Consider the following 5,788-nt stretch of genomic DNA (forward strand, 5'->3'; position numbering starts at 1 on the left):
ATGTTTATGTAACTCTCCTCAGCATGGCGAAGTGAGGTAAATTTACTTCAAACACAACTAGGTCTGGCGATTATGGCTGTTTATTATTGTGTATTTCCAGACACTCCTTTAATAAATCCTGTTTGTTGATGCTTGAGATATAAAGGATAGAAGTGAGGTCAACTCGTCAGTTTGATAAAGCGGCACTTCTCCAATTAAATGACATGCAATGAATAAAAGAGGAATCTATTTTTAAATATTTTATCCTAAAAAATAAAACAGAAACGGGAAGCGGGCACTCGTAATATATAAACAAACATGTCGGACGATACAAGGGGGCGATAATTTACTTCTACAATAAGGTATTATAAATGATGCGAGAGGCCCGACAATATCGTCTGCGAATTGTAAGAAGACCGTTTCACAATCATTAATAAATCTCTGAACGAGATATAAACAGTAACCGCTCAACAACGTAAAGTGTACTAGCCATCTGAATGTGGCTAGCCACTGGGGGTGGAGTGTTACTGACGCTTTTAGCCCCAGGAGATCGACGTCACCAGCTGGCCTTAGACACAATTTCAGTGCACTTGTGTTATTTGCAAAGGGAGGTCATCCTCCCTCGAAAACCTAAGTGATACATACGGACTATAGTTTAATGCTTTCAGACAGTTTTTCTAAATCAGTGACTGTGGTTGCTGTGAAAAACGTTAAATATTATTATTTGCAAAGGTCTCCTTCATCGAAAACCGGTGTCTACCATGCGTTGACGAGAGCAATTACCTTGAAACTATAGTCCGTATGTATCACTTAGGTTTTCGAGGGAGGATGACCTCCCTTTGCAAATAACACAAGGGCACTGAAATTGTGTCTAAGGCCAGCTGGTGACGTTGATCTCTTGGGGCTAAAAGCGTCAGTAACACCCCACCCCCAGTGGCTAGCCACATTCAGATGGCTAGTACACTTTACGTTTCACAATCTGTTTCTTGAAAAACAAAAATAAAAATTACAAAACTTGCATATGTCTTGAACATATTTACTGTATTGTTTTATAATCATTTCTGTCGTATATCACAGTATCATAAAATGGGCGAAGGTAAGCGTGCGCACACCACCTAACCCTAAACCTAATCCTAACCATAACACTTAGCCATAACCCAGACCCTAATCCTAACCCTAACACTAACCTTAACCCTAACTCTAACCCTAACCCTAACACTAACCCTAGCCCTAACCCTAACGAGTGTGCACTGTAGAAAAATCTGATTAAAAACAATCAAGAATTTGCAAACGATATTGTTGGATCCTTCGTATAATAATCATCATGATGGCTTGGCTTCGCGAACGAAGATCAGGAAGGCTGTCCACGTCGTGTGCATGCACGCTCATGTCTGACAAGTCCAATATAGGAAAGGCAGGTCCGTGAGTAGTGTCCACAGACGAAGGTAACATCTAATGTGATGTCAGAGGCGGCTCGCGCCTTCTGCCTGCGTCTTTTGTCTTTAAGTGCGTCTCTTCTTTGTTCCTCAAACTTGCTGACTGCATTGAAGATTGTGTGGCGTCAGACATCATGGTCCGCAGCCAGATCTGACCAGCATTGGTGGTCAATATGACATGCTGTTAGAGACTTCTTGAGGCAATCTTTGTAGTGCTTCCTTGGAGCTCCTCTCACACAGTGGCCGGTGAAGAGTTCGCCAAATAGGGCAATCTTAGGAAGGTGATGGTTCTCCATTCTAGAGACATGCCCTACCCATCGGAGGTAGGACTTCAGTAGCATGGCTTCAATGCTGGGGATCTCGGCCTGCTCCAGGACTTCAATGCTTGTGATGAAGTCACACCCGTGTATGTTGAGGATGGTGCAAAGACATCGCTGGTGGAAGTGCTCAAGGAGACGGATGTGACTGCTGTAAGTGATCCAGGTCTCTGAGCTGTAGACACTGATCTTTGTTTTGTTCTTCAGGTTATTATTGTGCCAAACACGTTTGTACAATCTGCCAAAGGACCTATTTGCCTTAGAGAGTCTATTTTCAATTTCTTTGTCAATCCTTGCATTGACTGAAAGGATGCAGCCCAGGTATGTAAACTGCTGTGTTGATTTCTGTTCAGTACCGCAGATAGTGATGTGGGGTGGGCGGTATTCCTCTTAGGGTGTAGGTTGGAGAAGTACCTACCTGATTAATAATAATAATACCTGATTGGTAAAAGTAGATTACCACCCCTTCTATCGTCCAAAATGTTTGTAGGAGTAAACAACCGTATGTAAGAAGTTGGTGACAAATGACTCCTTTTTAACACCGCACGGTCGTCCCTAACATAATAAGAGAAGCCAAATACATGGATATAAAATACAGTGCCAAAGGAATAAATGAGGACCACAAACCGTTCCACTGTTTGAGAGAGAAGAAGACTTTATTCACAATGTGTACAGAGAGAGAGTGTGTGAGTGCTAGCAAAGTGTTGTGTCTGAATGCGTGCGCATAGTATTTGTGTCTGTGTGTTCATGTATGCGACAGATACAAATAAGGTGAATGCGTATAACAGAAATACAGAATACAGAGCATAAGATAAGTCTCAGCATATTGAGTTAAGATAGAGTTAGTTTACCAGTTCATAAGGTACACAATAGTAAGTTCTATAACAAGATGTTGTGGGTCAAGTGGCAGAGCCGGTTACTACCCATGTAGAAGTTGTGGCTATCATGCTGTGCCAAGTCTTTTGATATAGTAAGTTCCTTAGGTAGACTGTTTTTCCGTGGTGAAAGATTCACACAAACAGTGTGAGTTAAACTTGGTCGAGTTGATGTGTACATGTTGTTGAAACTACTATGTACACATAAAAAACAAAAAATAGTTAAAATATCTTCACAGTATATAATGGTGGCAAGTTTTACATCATCTGAAAAGTCATTAGTTGAACTATTAATCCTCTTGCATTCTGGTGGTGTTTTGGAGTGTTTGGGTGACATTAAACCCCAACAAATGCCCATAAATTAAATGCATCTATCTGGGCCATGATTGTGACCTGTCAAACCGTGTCTGATGGCCATGATCGTGACCCATCATGCTTTATGTGCTTAGCAGAATTGTTAGCATGGTGGGCAAAATGCTTAGTGCTATTTTGTCTGTCTGCACATTCTAAGTTCAAATTCCACTGAAGTCGACCTTGCCTTTCATCCTTTCAGGGTCAATAAATTAAGTACCAGTGAAACATTGGGGTCAATGTAATCGACTAGTTCCCTTCTCCCAAATTGCAGGCCTTGTGCCTATTGTAGAAAGGATTATTATTATTATTATTATTATTATAATTATTATTATTATTATTAAAGTGGCGAGCTGGCAGAATTATTAGCACACTGGGCTAGATGTTTAGCTGCATTTTGTCTGCCACTACATTCTGAGTTCAAATTCGGTCGAGGTTGACTTTGCCTTTCATCCTTTTAGGGTCGATGAATTAAATACCAGTTACTCACTAGAGTTGACGTAATTGACTAGCCTCTTAACCTGCAAATTTGAGGCCTTGTGCCTATGGCAGAAAGGATTATTATTATTATTATTCTATGTTTGACTTTTGCTTTACATTTGCACAAGCTGGCTCCAAGTCTCACCCATAGAACTCAAGAGACAACAAGCTGGAAGTTCATGTTGGTGTTATGCCTAGGGTGCCATATATTTGGTTTTGTACTTAGTGTTGTACTAGTGAATGCCTAAAGAAACCATACGAAAATTATGTTTGTTTTAAAACTTAGATTACAAAGAAAGTATTTTGCGTAGGATATGAGCAGTTCCCATGAGCACTATCTTTTGAATTTCTGCCATTTTAGGGTTTCCTGGTATCTGAGTTAGGTAGCAATCAGCCCCTTTTGCTATCATTCCCAGGGCACCTATGACAACAGGTATTGTTTTAGTCTTCAGGTTCCACATTTTGCAGATTTCTATTTCCAGATCTTTATATTCGCTCAGTTTCTGGTAGGTCTTGACAGATACGTTTATATCGATTGGGACAGTCATATCAATGAGGAAGCATGTTTTTTGTCTGAAGTCTTTTACTATGATGTCTGGCCTATTTGCGTCTATCTTTCTGTCAGTTTGTCAGTTATTATTAATATTATTATTATTATTATTATTATTGTTATCATTATTATTATTATCATTATTATCATTATTAATATTATAGGCGTAGGAGTGGCTGTGTGGTAAGTAGCTTGCTTATGAACCACATGGTTCTGGGTTCAGTCCCACCTTGGGCAAGTATCTTCTACTATAGCCTTGGGCCAATCAAAGCCTTGTGAGTGGATTTGGCAGACAGAAACTGAAAGAAGCCTGTCGTATATATGTATATATGTGTGTGTGTATATGCTTGTGTGTCTGTGTTTGTCCCCCCAACATCGCTTGGCAACCGATGCTGGTATATTTACGTCCCCATAACTTAGCTGTTCGGCAAAAGAGACTGATAGAATAAGTACTAGGCTTACAAAGAATAAGTCCTGGGGTCAATTTGCTCGACTAAAGGCGTTGCTCTAGCATGGCCACAGTCAAATGACTGAAACAAGTAAAAGAGTATTATGATCACCATTATCATCACTATTATTATTAGATTTAAGTTGGTAAGCTGGCAAAATTGTTAGCACACTAGGTGAAATGCTTAGCAGCATTTCATTTGTCCTTACATTCTCAGTAAAAATACTGCCATGGTTAACTTTGCCTTTTTTCTGTTTGGGATCAATAAAATAAGTACTAATTGAGCACTGGGGACCACCTTTTTTTCCTATCAGCCAAATGTCTTCAATACAAAAGAGCTGGAGCAAAACATTTTCAATCAGTCACGTCTGATGAGTATTTAATTGATCTCCCATTGTAGGGAGGGTGAATCATTCATGAAACTACCCAGTACTCTGTAAAGTGGTTGGTGTTAGAAAGGGCATCCAGCTGTGGAAACCATGCCAAAACAGATGACTGGAGTCTGGTGCAGCCCCTGGCCATACCAGCTTCCATCATGCCATCCAGCCTATGACAACATGAAAAACAGATCTTTTATCTTTTGTCGTTTATATATATATATGTATATATTGAGAAAGAAAAGTACTAAGAATTTTGGGAAAAAAATCCTTTAATTTCTTCATTATTATTAAAGCTTTCGTTCCTCCCTAGAACTTGTCAAATACCTCTTAGATGACATAAAGTCACACAATTTGGGAATCATAGCCATAAGTGAGACTAGACTCCATAATCCACAGGCCCTAAAGTCCATGTTTGGTGAACAGTTTAACATTTATTTTCCTCCCTGTCTGCTGAGGATGGGAGGTAGTGGCACTGCAGTACTTTTTCGTAAGAGTCTGGATCTCGAAGTAAAGATGAAATTCATAGACCTGGAGGGTAGACTGGTTGTCCTGGATGTCGTCGACAGCAATGGATGTGCTTTTCAATTCCTATCAGTCTATGCACCACCTTTAACAGGTTGGCTGGATTTCTTTCGATGTCTAGAAGTATTCCTAGGAACGTCTCATCCTTTACTTTTAGTGGGGTATTGGAATGCTACGTTGGACACACATCTAGACCACATGGGCAGAGACAGGAATAGATGGGGATGCAAATACCTCAGAAACCTGATCAGATACTTTCAACTAGTATGCATGTAATTATTGCAAATATATTAAAAATATATGTGTGTGTGTTTGTATATATCATCATCATCAACATCATCATCGTTTAACGTCCGTTCTCCATGCTAGCATGGGTTGGACGGTTCGACCGGGGATCTGGGAAGCCAGAAGGCTGCACCAGGCTCCAGTCTTATCTGGCAATGTTTCTAC

The 5,788-nt window shown here is 40.1% G+C and overlaps 1 long non-coding RNA gene across 1 annotated transcript; it reads left to right on the forward strand.

The window, feature by feature from the left end:
- The first annotated feature begins 2,793 nt into the window (after positions 1–2,793).
- Positions 2,794–5,507, forward strand: LOC118762341. The gene is made up of 3 exons (XR_004998089.1): positions 2,794–2,916; positions 4,837–4,841; positions 5,496–5,507. It is a non-coding gene; the product is annotated as an uncharacterized LOC118762341 (long non-coding RNA).
- The last annotated feature ends 281 nt before the right edge of the window (positions 5,508–5,788 follow it).

This window comes from Octopus sinensis, linkage group LG2 (assembly GCF_006345805.1).
Source record: "Octopus sinensis linkage group LG2, ASM634580v1, whole genome shotgun sequence".
NCBI lineage: Eukaryota > Metazoa > Mollusca > Cephalopoda > Octopoda > Octopodidae > Octopus > Octopus sinensis.